Below are 18,055 nucleotides of genomic sequence, written 5' to 3'. Positions count from 1 at the left end.
GTCATCCCCCAAGGGGTCCCAGACTGCGAGAGGGCACAGGCCGGGCTGAGGGACCCCCCTGAGTGCACAAATTTTTGTGCACTGGCCTCTAGTGCATACATATTTGTCAGTTGCTTACCTCCCCCACAGAGTTTGGGGAAAATAGTCATGGCTGGTAAGAAATATTCAATACCAGAAGTTAAGGAAAATCTCCCACACTCCAGGGTTATTGATGAATGCTGGAGCACAGAGGCCACTGACAGGCCGAGAGTTCAGACTAGAGCATTGGAGACGCCATGTGACCTGGTTCATTAGCAGCATGGTCTTTGCAGAACTACAGAATGTCTATATTTACTCTTAAGTGGTCAGAAAAATCACATGTTTTCCTGGAATATCTATATATATAAAAGCCCAAGGAACTGTTTGACCAGTCGCTATGATGTGCATTGGCCACCAGGTGGCAGATGTTCTGACCAGTAGGTTAGCTTGCTGCTGGGGTCCGGCTGATAGGTACTGGGTGAAATGTGGCTGGACATGCCCTGAAGCCCTCCTGCAGTCACTCCCTGGCCCGGATAATGCACTGGTGGGGTCCCTCTGCCTGGCCTGTTCCCTCTCACAATCCAGGGCCCCTCGGGGAATGTCGGAGAGCTGGTCTCATCCAGATCACCACAGGCCAGGCTGAGGGACCCCACTGGTGCATGAATGTGTGCCCCGGGCTTCTAGTTTCTACATAAAAGTTTACACATTCAGAATCAACTTGCATTTAAATATATTAAACTAGAGGCCCAGTGCACAAAATTCATGCATGGGGGGTGAGTTCCTCAGCCCGACCTGCACCCTCTCCAATCTGGGAGCCCTCAGGGGATCCCTCTCCAATCTGGGATCCCTCTCCAATCTGGGAGCCCTGATGACTTAGGCCCACTCCCTGTGGTTCTCTGCTCTCTGCTGGGCCTGGCCACTCTGTACCTGCTGCCCAGAAGCTCTCTGCATCCGTGGCAGGATGCTTGCCTCATTGTGGGCTTGATCCCCAGTTGGGGGCATGCAGGAGGCAGCCGACTGGTGATGGTCTCTCACTGATGATGTTTCTGTCTCTCTCTCTCCTGCTCCCTTCCTCTCAGAAATCAATGAAAATATATTAATTCTTTAAAAAAGAAGAATGAATAAAACACAGTGAAAAACAGCCATTCTCCGGAGCATTGTCCCAACCCCTTGAGATTCTGCTTCCCGGCAAGTGTGGACAGTTTGGCTCAAGTAAACTCATAAAAGTTCTCTACGGGTTTGAATGTTTCTACATGAACACAATGTATACACCTGCTGCTGGTTTCTGAGGGTGAGGCAACAGAATCAGTCCAGGGGGTCTGCTGTGAAACTGTAGAGGAGTCTGTTTTTGCTGTCAAAAGCCAGGTCACCCTTAGAAAGAGTAGAAAACCGGAAATGGGCTTTACAAAGAGAAAACAGACAGAAGCGAACAGAGGGATGCTCCCACCCTCGTTTCCACCCAGACAGGCCGGTTTCTCAAACAGCCTCCCTCCCTGAAGTTGGTGAGCTGCGGGCGGGAGGGCGGGCCTGAGGGTGGGGGACTCAGAGAAGCCCGAGGCAAGGTCCGAGGCCCTGACCTCAGGGGAGAGCTTTCTGCATTTGAATGAAGCCTCGGAGAGAGATCCATTGGAATGAATCGCCCTGACCTCCTCCCCTCCGGCTTGCTCCCTACCCCACCCCCTAATCCTCGAGCCCAGGATCTGTCTGCTCCCAGCTGCCTCCCCTGAACATGCCGGGTGCAGGTGGATCCCAGAGAGTGGGCGCTGCTCCCCACTACAGCGCCCAGCTCCAGAGGGTGCCAGCACCCTGCAGCCTGTGGTGCTGTGGTCCCAGGGACAGCAACAGCCAGCAACAGTGGGTCCTCAGCCTCCCTCCAGACACAGGAGGAAAGACAACCTAAGCAGCAAGCCTAAGGGACGCCCAGGATGGACGTGCTTGCCGAGCTTCCATGTAGAAGGCCACGTGCTTGCACTGCCCAGAGGCTCTCCAGGACCGGGGTGGACATTTGCCTCGTCACCGCGGCAATGAAGCAAGCATTCTGCCAGGCTGCTCACGCTGCCCGCTCTCAGAGGCTGCCCCCCCAGGACTGGGGGACTCCGGCGGGCTGAGGGGACTGGGCGCCACCATCTTGTGGCTATGGGTGCCACCATATTTGTGACGGAGTGATGGTTAATTTGCATATTACCATTTTATTAGATAGGATGTGCTTGGAGTCCATGTGTCCCTCCGATCCATGAATAATCCATGTTTCCTAAACATGACAACTATGAGACAGGAGAACATGAAGAAGCACATGCAATCTATGTGCGCATGTGTGTGTGTCTGTGTGCAAGCATGTACATACCTGGACTCTAACCTCAGCTCTTCCTCCACGTACTATGGTCCTTAAGAAAGAGTGCTTGCCTAGCCAGTGTGGCTCAGTGGTTGGGCATGGTTCCATGCACCAAGAGGGCACCGGTTCTATACCCAGTCAGGGCACCTGCCTGGGTTGATCCCCAGTGGGGGGCATGCTGGAGGCAGCCGATCGATGCTTCTTGATCATGGATGTTTCTATTTCTCTCCCTGCCTCTTTCAATAAAATAAAAAAGGGTAGTAAACCTCTGTTTTACTAAGTCCAACAATTTTGCAGTTAAAGAAGCCCTGACCTGGGCCCAGGACCTGGGGAAAGAGCCTGTTCTACCTTCATCCACACGGCTTTCAGCAGAAAGGACCAGAGACAGTGGAGGTGGATGCTGGCAGCTGTCCCAGAGTCCATGACTGCAGGAGGGGAGAGGGCCAGGGAGCCCAGCCAGAGGTTGGGAAGGGAGCTGGGAGGCTCAGGCCAGGTTCCTCCAGCAGAAGGGCAAAGCTCGCAAGCTTTCTGCATGAGGGGAGGCCTGGGGTGACCATGGGCTGCAAATTCACTGGCCGAGCAAACTGAGAACCCAAGAGGTCCCCTTAGGATGAAATCAGAGGCCAAATCCAACAACATGAACTTTAACAGAGATAAAGCTAAAATCCTATTCTTATGTCCCAAACCTAGTTTTTTAGGTACAAGGCAGGGCACACCAAAAGCAAGAGCATCGCTGGGCAACACGGCGGAGCAGATGCTGGGGTCCGGATGGCCTAAGGCACCGCCGTGAACCCTCAGTGACCGAGGCTGGGTGCGGGCTGCCGGCAGGAGCACCGCTTCTAACACGGGCAGGGCTGGCTCGGGGATCTGCCTCCAGAGCAGGGTTTCCCAAATGTTTCCGTCTTCGCCACCGGCCTCAGCCCGCAGCCGGGCAGTGCTGTCTGCACACCTGGAAGTCACCAGGCCGAGCCAGGCCACCGCCCTCCCCCAGATTGGGAGCCAGGGCCCGGGGGTGTGAAGCAAGACCTTTGTAACCACAGAGCTCCTAGCAATAAGCAGGCCGAATTCTAAGATGGTGCTGGCCCTCCCTGAGGTATCCAAACCAAGGCTGCTTGGGGTGGCACAGGCCTCTGACGGAGCCTTTCTGCATTCTCCTCGGCCTCTGGTTTTTCTCATTTATAAGTGCAATTGCAGGTGAGGGCAGTTTCCCAGTCTCCTTTCCTTTGAGTACTGCCTGAGCCGCTTCCTGCGCTGAGGCGAGACTAGTCGGTGCTGCAGCCGAAGTGGACCTCCTCCTTCCCACCCGCGCATCGTGCATCAGCCCGAGGTGGGCTGTGGGAGAGAGGCATCCGAGGGCATGTCATCAGGGCCGCGGTCACGGGGAATTCAGCCTGGATTCCGTGCTGCGCCCCTCCGCCCCCACCCGCTGGTCCACCCAGGTCCCTGTGCCTTCCCAGGAGCACAGAGGCGCCCTTCCTCGAGGCGATGGTGGGCGGGAGACTGGCAGGATCTCCGTGGCTCCCGCCGCCCTCAGTCCAGATGCTGGGAGCCTCGGCCTCCATCCTTGCTCTTGACTGAGCCAGTGTGAGCGCGAGGCCCATCACAGCCATTCCCCGGGCGCGCAGGAGGAGGCGGCCGAGGTGGCGGGGGTGGGGGCTCCCACCTGCATGGGGCATCTCCTAGCTACTCCGCACCCCCTCGGGGTCCCTTCGGCCTGGTGTGTGACCCCAGCAGCCACGGGACTGCCCACCTCGGGCCATTGCAGGATGCGCGAGTGGGAAGGAGGAGGTCCACTTCGGCTGGAGGGCACCGAACCGCTTCCTGGGGGACAGGCCTCCCATCCTCTGGCGAGGTGTGGGCGGGGGTGGGGCGGTGCGGGGGGGCGGGGGGGGGAGGCAAGTGACTACCTCCCTCCCACTAGGAGGGGCTGCACAGGCCCAGCCTCCCTGCCCTCGCCCAGCACCTTCTGCTCCTGTGCCCTCCAACCGCTGCCTGCTGGACAGACCCCTCCCGCCTGACCTCGGCTGTGACCTCGCGGGGGAGGCACTCCAAGGGCAGTGTCACAGGCCCAGCCACAGCCCAGGAGTCCACGGAGGCCGGCTGGCCAGGTGGCTGCCATGCGGCTCCCCAGCGGCCCCTCTGTGCAGGGACAGGTGGGCAGTGGCCCTTTATTTTGTGTTCAGTTTGTGGGTTCTTTTGTCTTGTTTTACTCTCATGAAAAGTCAATGTGCTAGGCAGGACATTTTCTCATTATTAACATTTTGAAATAGACAGTTGGGACAATTCCAAGAGTAGAATTTGGTTTAAGGTTTTTAAAATTGATTTCGGAGAGGAAGAGAGGGAGGGAGAGCGAGAAACATCAACGGTGAGAGAGAATCATTGATCGGCTGCCTCCTGCACGCCCCCTACTGGGGATGGAGCCCACAATCCCGGCATGTGCCCTCATCAGGAATCCAACTGTGACCTCCTGGTTCATAGGTCAACACTCAACCACCTAGCTATACGAGCTGGATTAAGACTAGAATTAAGATCTACAAACTTCAACACCTTTCTCATTTACACCATTTCAGCACCTGGCTGTACATTCTGTGAACTTTGGGTGCACTTTGCTGTTCTTCCAATAAATAAGGAAGTCACTGATTTTAATAAGGTAAGAAGATATATTACTTGTCCATTTCCACCCAACCCCAGGCCTTCACCACCCTATTGTCTGTGTTCATAGGTAATTCATATATGCATATAAGATCTTTGATTGATCTCTGCCCCCTCCCCCTTGCTGTCCCTCTGAGATTCGTCAGTCTGTTCTATGTTTCCATGCCTCTGATTCTATTTTATTCATCGGTTTATTTTGTTCAGTTTTTTGTTTAAATTCAATTGTTAATAGATATGTATTTATTGCCATTTTCTTCTTCTTCTTCTTCTTCTTCTTCTTCTTCTTCTTCTTCTTCTTCTTCTTCTTCTTCTTCTTCTTCTATCTTATTAAAGAACTAGAGGCCCAGTGCACGAAATTTGTGTGTGTGTGTGTGGGGGGGGGTGGCATCCCTCAGCCTGGCCGGTGCCCTCTAGCAATCCGGACCCCTCAGGGAATGTAGCAGTATGTCAAGTGGCAGGTGGCCAGGGAGGAACCCAAACCGGGGCTGGGCGCCATGTGGCTCATGCTCATCACTGCTGTCATTTGGTAGTGCTTCTGCAGAGTTGGGAGAGGCTCCCACCACCACAGCTGTGCTCGCCAGCCATGAGCCCGGCTTCTGGCTGAGCAGCACTCCCCTTGTGGAAGCACACTCCCCTTGTGGAAGAACTAGAACTAGAACTCCTGCGTTGAGCCCCCTGATGGTCAGTGCACATCTTAGCAACTGGATGACCTGTCATTTTGGTCATTCTAATTGTTCGCCGTAAAGGTCTCTGGACTTTTATATATATATAGATATCCTTTAACATTTCATATATTACTGGTTTGGTAGTGGTGAACTCCTTTAGCTTTTTCTTGTCTGTGAAGCTCTTTATCTGACCTTCAATTCTAAGTGATAGCTTTGCTAGGTAGAGTAATCTTGGTTGTAGGTCCTTACTACTCATCACTTTGAATATTTCTTGCCACTCCCTTCTGGCCTGCAAAGTTTCTGTTGAGAAATCAGCTCACAGTCATATGGGTGCTCCTCTAAAAGTAACTAACTGCTTTTCTATAGCTGCTTTTAAGATTCTGTCTTTGTCTTTAACCCTTGGCATTTTAATTATGATGTGTCTTGGTGTGGGACCCTTTGGATTCCTCTTGTTCTTGGACTTACAAGTCTATTTCTTCCACCAGGTAAAGGGAGTTTTCTGTCATTATTCCTTCAAATAGGTTTTTAATATCTTGCTCTCTCTTCTTCTGGCACCCCATGATGAGAATGTTGGTACAATTGAAGTTTTCCCAGAGGTTCCATACACTATCTTCATATTTTGGGAGTCTTTTTGGTCTTCTGATTGGGTGTTTTTTGCTTCCTCGTATTCCAAATCGTTGGTTTGATGCTCAGAATCCTCTACTCTACTGTTGAGTCCCTGTAAATTATTCTTTATTTTAGTCAGTGTATGCTTAATTTATGACTGGTTCTTTTTCATGTCTGAAATTCTCACTAAGATTCTTGAAAGTCTCACTAAGTCCCTTGAAGCTCTCATGAATGTCCCTGAGTAACCTTATAACCATTGTTTTGCCCTCTATATCTAGTAGTTTGTGTGCTTTCATTTCATTTACTTCTCCTTTTTTGGAGATTTTTTCTGTTCTTTCATTTGTGACATGTTTTTTTGTCTCCGCATTTTGGCTGCCTCCTTGTGCTGTTTCTATGTATTAGGTAGAGCTGCTATGTCTCCTGGAATTGGTAGAGTGGCCTTGTGTAGCAGGTGTCCTGTAGGGCCCAGTGACTCAGCCTCCCCAGGCACCTGAGCTGGGCACTCTAGGTGCACCCCTGTGTGGGCTGTGTGCACAATCTTGTAGTTGATCCTTGATTGCTGTTGGTGTCACTGGGAGGAATTGACTTCTAAGCCAGTTGGCTGTGAGGACCAGCTGTGACTACAGTGGGAGAGCTGCTGTGCAGGAGACACCCTTATGGAACAGGACTTGCTTCAGTGGGGCTTTGGAGCTCACTGAGTCTGCCCTTTGAGTGTGTTACTTGTGGATGTGCTATGGTCTGAAGCTGTTCATCAGATGCACTGGCTCTAGGGCCTCCCAGGAAGTGCAAAGTCAGCCGCTGCCTGGGGCCACCTAGCAGGAGCTATAGAGAGATCTGCAGATGACTGCTACTTGAATTGGACTTGGAAGTGCCCAGGTGAGGCCAAGCGGTGAAGCAAGGCAGGCTGGTAGCTAGTGCCAGGTCTTGGGCCTCTTATTGATAGGTTTTGGGCATGCTGACTCCAGCTGCAGCTTGTTTGAGAGATTTTACAAAAGTCTGAAGCCTGAGCCAGGATAGGCCATTCATATGGGAAAGCCACTGCAAACAGCTTGGGTGGGACTGCAAATTGGATGGGATGGGGTCTCAGGGAATCACCAGGGCAGAGCAAACAGTGTCAGCCAGGCTAATGGAAATGTAGATATGGCTGCGAGTGAGCTCTGTGACTGGGGAGGTCCCAGCACAGGAACAATGACCTCTGGGAGCACCTCTGTCTGGAAGAAAGCACCCCTGAGTTCCCGCCCCAATTCCAGACACTCCAGTACCTCCCTGTATGTCCCTGCTGCCACCCAGTTGCCACCCAACACTGGAGCTCAGGAGTGGGACCATGTAAGTTCATGTGCTGGCCTTTAGCAGTAACTGCCTGGGACTCCAGCAGCTTCCGTGTCACTGAGCCACAATCCCTGCTGGTTTTTACAGCCTGAAGTTATGGGGAATTCTCTTTCCAGCTCTGGAGCTCTGGGCTGGGCATCTGAGGAATAGAAAGAAAAAGACTATTTGTCCAGTCATCATTAACATTTAATATGATGGAAGGTTGAAATTATATACATATATATGCAAACATTAATGTATTTCATGATTTATATTCAAAGCCAATAACCAGGTCTTTCCAACAGATGGACTTGGGAACCCATCTGCTAATGGACTGAGGATAGAGCTAAGCCACACAGGACCAAGTGTGAGATTGAAAGCAGCACACATAATGGTAGAACTCAGGAAGGATTAAAACCTTCTAGAATTGTGAATAGAAAAAGAACTCCCCAGAGGCAAATAGCAGAGAGAAATGTTATCGCCCCCTTGGGTCTGGGTTCAGACTGAGGAAGCAGTCTGCTGTGCTCACGCACAGCTTCTGGCACCTCCGCAGGCGTGGGTGTTGGGGAAGTCACAAGCCTGGGCAGAGCAGACTGAGGCCGCAGACGGAGGGAGACGTGAGCTCGGAGGAAGCACTCAAAGACGTTCCCCATTGATTCTAAACAAACACGACTTCACTAGCAACATTCTAAAGCACGTAAGGACCTCAGTTATTAAGCATGCACTGGGAAAGAAATCTAAGAAAACAGGACTGGTAGAAAAGTAATTAAGGTATTGAATGATCAAATATAGACTACAAAGCAGATATGAATATGTTTCAAAATTTGAAAGCGAATCAAAACACAATAAGGGGCAAAAAAAAAAAACCCACCAAAGGCATAAAAAATACTCAAGCAGATTTTTTTAAAACGCAGACCATAAGTTTAGAACAAAGTTCTGTATTAGTTACAGACGTTAATTTTCTACCACAATGCAATTAAATTAGAAAGAATAACAAAAACACACATATTTGGAAAGGTAAACATATATTTCTATCTAACTCGTGGCAATAACAGAAACTAGAATATACAATATCTATTGTTTTGATATGCAAACAAATGGTGAAACTACATACATTCTAAACTCGAGAGTAAGTATCTCTGGGGAGGAAGCAAGAAGGCGAGAGGGGCCTGCAGCAACCCATAAGGTGTTGATATGTTCTTCTTCCCAGAGGACTTGGTGGGTTCACAGCACAGGTTTGCTAACTTCAAACCTTATATCTTACAAAGTGCATTTATTTCTTTGTAAACTTGAAGTACTTTGCAATCTAAATATTAAAAAATAATCAATCCACCTCTCATCTTTTATTTTTAAAGAAATTTAAAACCATTTTTGTAGTGAAACTTTATCAGATAAAACAGAATTTATAAAAAAGTGGCATTTTTATTTCTTTTTTTTTACTACTACAATATTTTATTTTTATTTATTTATTTATTTATTTATTTTTGTGGTATATAATGATACAAAGTGCTAACTAAATAGATGAAGAATGCAGAATCACTTTGGCTCAGTTAATTCCAATAATTTCAACAACTGGTTCACTTAAAATTTCATCTGCCTGGCTGTCTTCAATTTTTAGAACAGTAAATATTTGTACTGCAATCAAAGTAACTTGTACTTTTCAATGTGCAAGTTTGTACAGTTTTACTCTTGACTCTATTTATAAATATTGTAAGCCAGTTTTTATCACACAGTAGGAAAACGAAGCCTGCCTCTTCATCTCCAAATTGTAAACAGGTGTAAAGCTTTTTAAACATTACTCTTAAAATGTCAACTGGTAATTGTTGGATTCTCCTTTCCAATCACATAATCTGTTTCTGTTCAACACAAATCTGGGGAGGAGCATAAATATCTGTCCCGTAAGCTAGTGCTACCAATAAACACTGCATGATTCCACCTAATAGAAGTTCTACTGTGACCATGTAATAAACAGGACAAAATTTCACTGGTATTTTTAAGAAAAAGGGCAAAACTAAATTTATTTTCAATGTTGAAAAAATATCATTAATATACCCAAGTTCAATCATACTGATAGAACTGTTACTGAATTTCAAAAGAGAGCGATGCAGTGCCTGTACAAAGTTGGTCTTATTTTAGGAATAATTTTGCTTTCCCTCCCATAATACCAAATTGTATATTATAGCAGTTTAATTATTTAGTTCTCTTGACTTTACCAGCTTTTCCGATTTTATTCAGACTTTTCAAAGTCAGTGGATCATCAAATTTTTGTTCTTCCCAAAGAAATTTAAATATGAATACTTGAAATAAATAGGTTACAGAAGACAAATCAAGCGTTACCAGGTTTAAGAATAACATAGAAACAAGGTATAATAAAAAGATGTCCAAAATTATTTAGCATACATTGCTAGAAAGAAACATAAAGTAAAATAATTCAGAAAACTATTTTGTATATATCATCTCTTTCTTAAAGATAGCTAGCTATATTCCTGGGGGGGGTGGGGGGGAGGGAGGAGATAGAATTTATTTTCTTGTTACTCGGTACGTTATTTTCCACTATAACACAAATTTTTAAAAACTTGATGTGAGAGAGAAGAGTTAGTTTCTGCAAACTGGCAAACCTGGTTGTCAAAGTGTTTTTATTCAAGTCAACCTGATGTACTTTATTTAATGAGTATTTTGCTAGTTTTAAAATTAACAATGGTCTCTAAATATTCAATAGTAATGTCTATATCATAAACAGTAATTATTTATATATAAAACATATAATAGTATCCTTCAGAGTCATGCTATGTGTTTTGAAACCCAATAAATCTACTTGAAATAATTGGTACTCCTGATGCTTTCTAACAATTTGGTCCTAAAGCTTCACATTTTAGAAACAAACACACACAAAAAGTATGTCATTGAAGGAAGTTGTTGAGAGTTCTGGAACGTGAGGAGTTTAATGTATCTGAAAAGATGGCTACAAGAGAGAATGACCAGTGCCTGCAGGATCACAGGAATCACCGTGGGAAGATTATACAGTAAACATTAAAAAGGAGAGGTCAGAAAAAAACAAATGGCATCTTTTCAGAACTGTGTCAAATGTTCCCACAAACCAAGTCTGTTTTCAGAGCTGCACAAGTGCTTGGAATAACTCGGAAACAATTACCTGCGGAGTTTAAAGGCTTCTGAGTGAGCATGATCTTCCTGAAACAATATGCCGATATTTACACCGCAAACTGGACCTCATTCCAAAGCCTCTTCTTAGAAAAAAATTTTTTTTAATTTAAAGAAAGTCATGAAAAATTCACATGCAGCTAATAAACACAAAAATACCACAAACACACACAAATCCTAAAAGCAATTTCATATTTCTAGGCCTGAGACATTCCTTATCAGAAATAAAGATTCTACACCATAGAAAAGACAGCATTACAACCTACTAGTATTAAAATCTGCTGATGTATTTTAGTTCTTATTCTATTTCACACCCATAGACCGTATCCTACAAATTAAAAGGTGCCATTAGGAGGTTTAGACAAAGCTGGTTTAAAATAGATTTTTATTGCCCGAGGTACTTTTTTCTTGTGTCTTGCATGTTTTTTTTTTCTTGTTTCCTTTTTTAATAACTATAAATTCAAGCTTAAGGAAGCTTGCCTTTTTCTTGAAAAACAAAACAACAAAGCTTTTACGTCATTTGCTAGTCTTATCTCGTTTTATGAGCAAGATGGTAGTCATCTTGAGAGAGTAAAATGTATACCATGAGTGATTCTGGTCTAAGTCTGGTGGCACTAAAAGGAGACAATAGCATTATTGACAAAATTATTATCTGCTGGTGGCATTTGCGGAAAAGAAGCCCTTTCAAATTTCTAAACAACAGTAAACTCTGTTAGGAAATCCTAAAGTCTTACTGGCCCAAAGAGAATGAGGTTAGTAAAATGCCTCAACAGAGTTTGAATAAAATACTGGGTTTGAGAGTTACTGGAGCTTGGAAATGTAAAAATAGGACTGTAGGTTGGGTCATGCTTACGAGGGTCTCAAGTTCAAGTAAACTACTGTGACAATACACCACTTCACAGGACGCACGTGTTCCCGGGGCTCCTGGCCTTCAGCAGGTGCTGGCAGAAGATGTGCTCAGTCGCTTTCCAATATAGATGCCTCGCCCCAAAGCCAAAACATGAGAAAGGAAGAGAGATGGAATGAACACCTTAAGAAATTCCGCAGAGAAAGTGCCCCCCTTCTTCATGGCTCCACTTTTCCTCATGCTTAAAGAAACAGAACGTTTAGGGTGCCTGAAGTGGAACTGCTTCGAGGGAATGTTTTCAGGCCTACTGGACCAGTCGGACACCCAGTCTACACTTTTCTTCAAAGCACCAACTTCTCTCTCTCCTTCTACAACTTCTTCTTCTGACTGAGCTATGGTCCCTGCTGGTGTGCATTTCCACATCAAACATAATTTGCCCATCTTCTTGTGGGGAAGGGCTCTCACAGTGAGAAGTTCTCTTGCACTACTCTGTCCTGATTCATGTTGTGCATCCAAAAGAATCTTCTCCATGTCTCCGTTGCGGACAGAGGATGAGGAAGGGAGGTGCTCCAGTCCCCCATGTTTCCCATTGCCATTATCCTTACCATTGCTGCTGTTCACGGGTAACTCCACCCAGGAACTGTTGAGGCCGGCTGGCGGGGGCACAGGCGACTCCCCTTCCTCGCGGTTGTTGATGTTGTTGTGCAGGGGCGGTGGCTGCTCTACGAAATGGGACGACATTGTCGGGCGGCTGGAGGAGCGTGGCCGCAGCGGACTGCCTCCGGCCCTCGGGCAGCAACACACCACCTACAACATTTATAACAATAGAAGGTAGCTGGAATCCTACCTGGTAGCACAGACAATATGACACACAGCCGAGGGGGAGGAGGCAAGAGAGAGCTGGCAGAGGCCACCGGTTTGGACTGGGAGCCTTTCAATGGACCGCTGCGTGGGCAGGACCTGCTGCTTCCGCTGGGAGCCTTCTCTGACGGTGACGAACCGGCGGTGACAGGCCGGAGGCCCGCAGGCCGCCCCAGCGCCGCTTGGGGCGCACCTACACGGAGGGCGCGCTCTTGTCCTCGCACAGCGCGGGAGGTGCGGGGACCTCCAGGGCTCCGCCGGCAGCCATCACCATGAGCTCAGAGGTGCCTCCGAGGAGGGTTTGGGGGCCTCATTGGCTCCTTCTCGAAGCTGCTTGCAGTTACATGACTGCCGAGCGAGGTCCAATAGCTTTTGGTGGGGGGCATCTGCGAGCGGGTAGGCCTTCGGTTTACATCCGCCTCGGTCATCGCTGCGGATCCGCGGGCTCGCCTCCCCTCGAGACGCGCCGCCGACGGGCGTCAGAGAAGGAGCGCCCCACTCCACCGCAGTCTCACGGAAGTAGCGGAAAAAATCCATTTTTATTTCTAATAGATAGTTTGCCTTCCCTTTCTGCATTCTTCATCAGCACCCCAGACATCTCTTTCTACCACAACACAAATTGGGTCGGGTGTTTCCCCCAAGATTACTACCGAAAAAATGGCACCACCACTTCTGCCAGGAAAGGGCTGTATGTCTGTGACTCTCAGAGGAAACACGTGGGTCATGACCTGGCAAGAAAAAGGAACACCGGGGAGGACGCTAAACGGTTAAGCTCTTGGGAAACAGCTGCAAAGCGAAAATTTTGTTACGGTTTTGACATACGTGTAAATCTGTGACAATCACCACCATCAAGGTAATGAATATATCCATCATCCCTAACATGTTCTCATGTCCCTTTGTAATCCAGCCTGCTGCCCCTCCCCAGGCCACGGCTGACCTGCCTTTCTGTTACTACTGATAAGTTTGCAATTTCTCGAATTTTCTGTGTATGAAGCCATATAGTATAGCTCTCTTTTCTCACTCCAAATTATTTTAAGATTCATCTGTATTATAGTATGGATCAGCAGTTGGTTCATTTTTAGTGTGACTATTCATGTATGGATATTCCCCTGTTTATCCACTCCATTGGCGATGGACATTTGGGTGGTTTCCAGTGTGGGGCTATTACAAGTAACACTGCTATGAGCATGTGTACAAACCTTCGTAGGCTTTCATTTCTTGTGGGTAAATACTTGGAGTGAAATGTCTGAATCATACAGTAGGTATATTTTGAACCTTTGGAGAAAAAAACAAATTGTCCCTCCTGTCCCAGCAGTAGTTGAGTTCCATTCTTCACTGCTCCACTTCTTACCCATAGTTGGTTTGGTAAGACTTTTTAAAGTTTTAGTCATTCTAACGGTCATTTCCCTAAGGACTAAAGATATTGATCATCTTTTCATGTGCTTATTTCCCGTCCATTTGTCTTCATTGATGAAACACTTAAGTTACTTGCCCATGTTTAATTGGATTGTTTGTTTTCTTATTATTGCATCTTAAGAGTTATTTACATATTCTGGATATAACTTTATTAAGTATAAGATTTACAAATGTCTTCTGATAAAGCCCAATTTATTAAAATTTTCTTTTATGGGCTTTGCTTTTGTCATATATATCTTTGCCTAACCCAAGATCTCTTGTGTTTTCTTCCAGAACTTTTATCATTTTAGGTTTTGCATTAGTTCTACAATCCATTTTGAGACCATTTTTGGTGTGAAATATGGATCAAAGGGGTTTTTTGTGTGTGCTTTCATTTTGCATGTGGATGTCCAAAGATTTCAGGACCATTTGTTGTAAATACCATGCTATCTCCATTGCCTTTTTTAAAAGAAGTTTTTATTGATTTATTTTAGGGAGAGAGGGAGAGAGCGAGAGGAACATCAATGATGAGAGAGAGACATCGATCTGCTTCCTCTTGCATGCCCCCCACTGGGGATCCAGCCCTGACCCGGAATTGAACTGGGGACCTCTTGGTTCATAGGTCAATGCTCAACCACTGAGCCACACTGGCTGGGCAATTGCCTTTTGAAGTTGTCAGAAACCCGTTGTCCACATGTGTATACCTCTGTTTGGGGGCTCTCTATGTGTTTTATTGATCCACTTGTCCATCTTTATACCTGTGGCACACTGCATTGATTATTGTCGCTTTATAACAAATCTTAACACCGAGCAGTTCATGATATAGCAATAAGAAAAGGTTCTGCTGGAGGGAGAGGAGGTAAAGGGTAAAGCGTAAATTCTTGGGAAAGTCTGCTTTTTCCGTGTGTGTGTGTGTGCGTGTGAGAGAGAGAGAGAGAGAGAACTGACCGCTGTCACTTTGAAAAGTAAAATATTTCTCCTAGAAAATGTCTTTCTACATTTCTGCTCTGCTGGGCCTTAATAGCTGGTGTGTGTGTGTGTGTGTGTGTGTGTGTGCGCGCGCGCGCGTTTGTTTTTGATCAACAAGTGTAAATATCATGTCCTGCTCATCATTTTCAGTACAAATGCAGCATCTCCTCACATATGTACATGTGACCTGCATTCGTCTACCCAGGTCACATATTCTTACCTCTGACTGTGGTCTGCATGCAGTTATTTTCTAGATGCACTGTCCAATAGCAAGGAGCTTTCCAAACTCTGGCAGGACGAAGTCAGCTTGTTTTGGTAACAGGGCAAACCGGAGCGGCTTGAGCAATGCTCTGGGCACACAGCCAGCATGACCCCACAAGCGCCTTCGTTTGTTTTATTCGGCTGTGTTTATTTTTTCACAGGGTGTTACAAGGCTTGGCGAGCTTTCTCAATGAGTAAGGTCGGTAGCATTTTCTTTTCTGTCCCTTAAAATGACTGCTCTTTTTCTTCTTCTCACTTGATCTACTTGCTTCTCCCCTCCTTCACCACCCTTAACGACCTTGGGAAGTTTGGCCGCAGGAACTAAAATCCCACAATAGCAACATTTCACATGATCCTGAGGAAACTCCTATCAACAAGATACTCTCCTCCTTGCCTGCAAAAAAGTCGTAATCTTGGAAATGAGAGTCAAAAGCCCGGCTCTGGGCCCAGCCCCTCCGTTGCCTCAGGGTCGCCTGCTCTCCATCCAGCCTGCTATGCAGGGAAGCCAGCTCTCCGGAGCAGAAGTGCTGGAGGGCGCAGCCTGCCAAATGCTGCTCTGCACTTCCGTTCGCATGTGTCTGCAAAATAGAATCGCCAGGTGATTGTCAGCACAGGCCAGAAGCCATTTAACTCACTAATGAGGAAATGAATAAGGGAGACCAACAAAAAGTTGGCATAAGGAAAACCGAGAAACATGGGTTCATATAATCAGCTGGGAAATAAAAGTGGAGATTAGCTTGTCGGGAGCTTCTGCTTCTGAGGAGGACACCTAAATGAAAGCCACATCGGATCTGATGCGACAGTTATAAATGCAGCCAGAGCTCTGACAGCGAGGAGTAGGAAAGACTTTTTCAGCGAAGAGAGCCATTAGAATACGGCCTGCTATTCTCTGAAGACATTTTTCAATCCTGCTGTAAGCTAAGGGCTGACCTGGCCGGGCAGCCCTCGTGGGCAGAGAAAGCAGCCCAGCTCCGCAGCCCTGAGCAGCGCCCTGACAGTGAGCGCAATGCGGGCGGGCTCAGGGGGCAGGCGGCCTCCAGGGCGGGAGGCCTGGCGAATGCGGGGCGGGGCAGAGGCAGGACGGCAGTTGTTCATGGGGAAGGTGGTACAGTCAGGGATAATAACACGAGAGTGAGCTCTGTGCACATGCTCACATGGAGGCCTCCTGCCCACCTGTACGGAGTGAGTCTCCCGGAGCCTGAAGCAGCTACACAACGAACCTGCGGCAGGAGGGCCTGCCTGGCGCACAGGCCCGCTCTCCCCAGGACGTTTGCCGGCCGCACGCCTGTCTGGACGGAGCCCTGGACAGCAGGGCCGAGCTCCTGAGAGCACGTCTGGGTCGCTCAGTTTCCAGGACTAAGGAACCACCCCCAAACCTCTCCAGGAAAAGCCCAGAAAAGCCTCAGCCATGACAAAGCGGTGGGCCTGCGTCCATGTCTTTCCAAAAGTGCGAATCCTGTTTGAAGTGATGCCACCAGCACCTCATTTCACCTCCTGAACGGGAGAAAGAGCTCGCTGATACGCAGTGACACATCTGGGCACGTCTGGAGCTCTGTGCACAGCGTCTGACAAAACTAAAAACATACTGAAGAGGCAGGAAAACATGGCTGATAACCAAGAGGAAAAGCGCAGCCATTGCAACAAGCCAAACGTTGTTATGAGAAATTGTGACGAGCAGATGAGGACTGTGAAAGGGTGAGCTAATACGTAGCTGAAAGGATGAAGAATACCTACAAAGAAGGAGACTCTATGAAAAGTAATCAATAGATGGTAAAACTAAAAACTATGATAATTGAAATAAAAATTCAGTTGGTGAGCTAACAACTGATTAAGCACCACAGAGCATAGTATTGGCGAATTGGGAGATAATTTAACAAAAAATATCTAAATTAATTCCTATATTAAAAAAAAAAAAAAAGAATACTGGAGAGCATGGAGACATGCGAGACATACTCCAAAAGTCTAACATATGAGTAACTAATCTTAGAAGAAAGAAAGCAAGTGAGAAGCAGCATTCATGGAACTTAGCAAGCCCCAAGTTAATGGGAAAATAATATTTGCGCTAATGGACTAGTTTGTTACTAAAATACTTCAAAGTAGAACCTTTGCAGGAATTTGGGTTCCTCTGGCCAGAAGCCCTCCTGGTAGGCAGTGGTGAAGGAGGGGAAGAAAGGGGAGATGATAAAAAATTTTTGAAAGAATAAACCAAAGACAACTACAATTAGACCCACCAAGAACCAAAAAGAAAAACAAAAACATAAAAGCAGCCAGAGCAAAAAGGACATATAACCTTCAAAAGAAAACTTACAGCTGTCTTAGAAAGTGTGAAAAATACAAGGCAACAGAGTCATATATTTAAAGTGTTAAAAGATAATAATTGCAAAACTAAAATCTTACACTCTGCAAATATATTCTTCAAGAGTAGTTCTAGAGGTGCAATATAACAAGAAATCTAAGCAACTATGTAAATAGGTTCAAAGAAATAAAGAAAAATATCTTCAAATGATTTTTAAGTTATTGATGAATAAAGATATGGAAAGCAGAAGTTATGACAAGTTTAAACATGGATGAAAAGAACAATAGCTAAAATTTTCAATCTTTTCAGGTGGCCCCTAGAGCAGATTAGTGGCGGGATAAGAATGAATCAGTGGATTTTAAAATAGGTTAACAGAAATTACACAATTGGAAGAACATAGAGGAAAAAAGTTATAGGAAAATGAACAAAGCCTCAGAGACTTCAGATAATTTCAAGTTGCCAACATACATGTAATTAAAACCTCAGGGAGGAGGAGGAAAGGAGTAGAAAACTATTCGGAGAAATAATGTTGAACAGCTTCTCAAATAGAGTGAAAAATATTAATTTACTGATTCAACAAGTTCAACAACTCAAGACAGAATAAACACAAGGAAAGCCACACCTAGGCACATCAGAGTCACTGACACAGAGAAGATCTGGAAATGACCCAGGGAAATATGACACAT

At 46.4% G+C, this 18,055-nt stretch overlaps 2 pseudogenes; both read right to left on the bottom strand.

The window, feature by feature from the left end:
• Window positions 1-11,277: 11,277 nt before the first annotated feature.
• On the bottom strand, window positions 11,278-12,343 carry LOC118679115 (annotated as a pseudogene).
• A 5-nt stretch (window positions 12,344-12,348) lies between these two features.
• On the bottom strand, window positions 12,349-12,876 carry LOC118679116 (annotated as a pseudogene).
• Window positions 12,877-18,055: the final 5,179 nt, after the last annotated feature.

Source organism: Myotis myotis, unplaced genomic scaffold, assembly GCF_014108235.1.
Source record: "Myotis myotis isolate mMyoMyo1 unplaced genomic scaffold, mMyoMyo1.p scaffold_m19_p_22, whole genome shotgun sequence".
NCBI classification, from domain to species: domain Eukaryota; kingdom Metazoa; phylum Chordata; class Mammalia; order Chiroptera; family Vespertilionidae; genus Myotis; species Myotis myotis.
The sequence above is the reverse complement of the archived record's forward strand: the minus strand, read 5'-3'. Positions and strand labels throughout refer to the sequence as shown.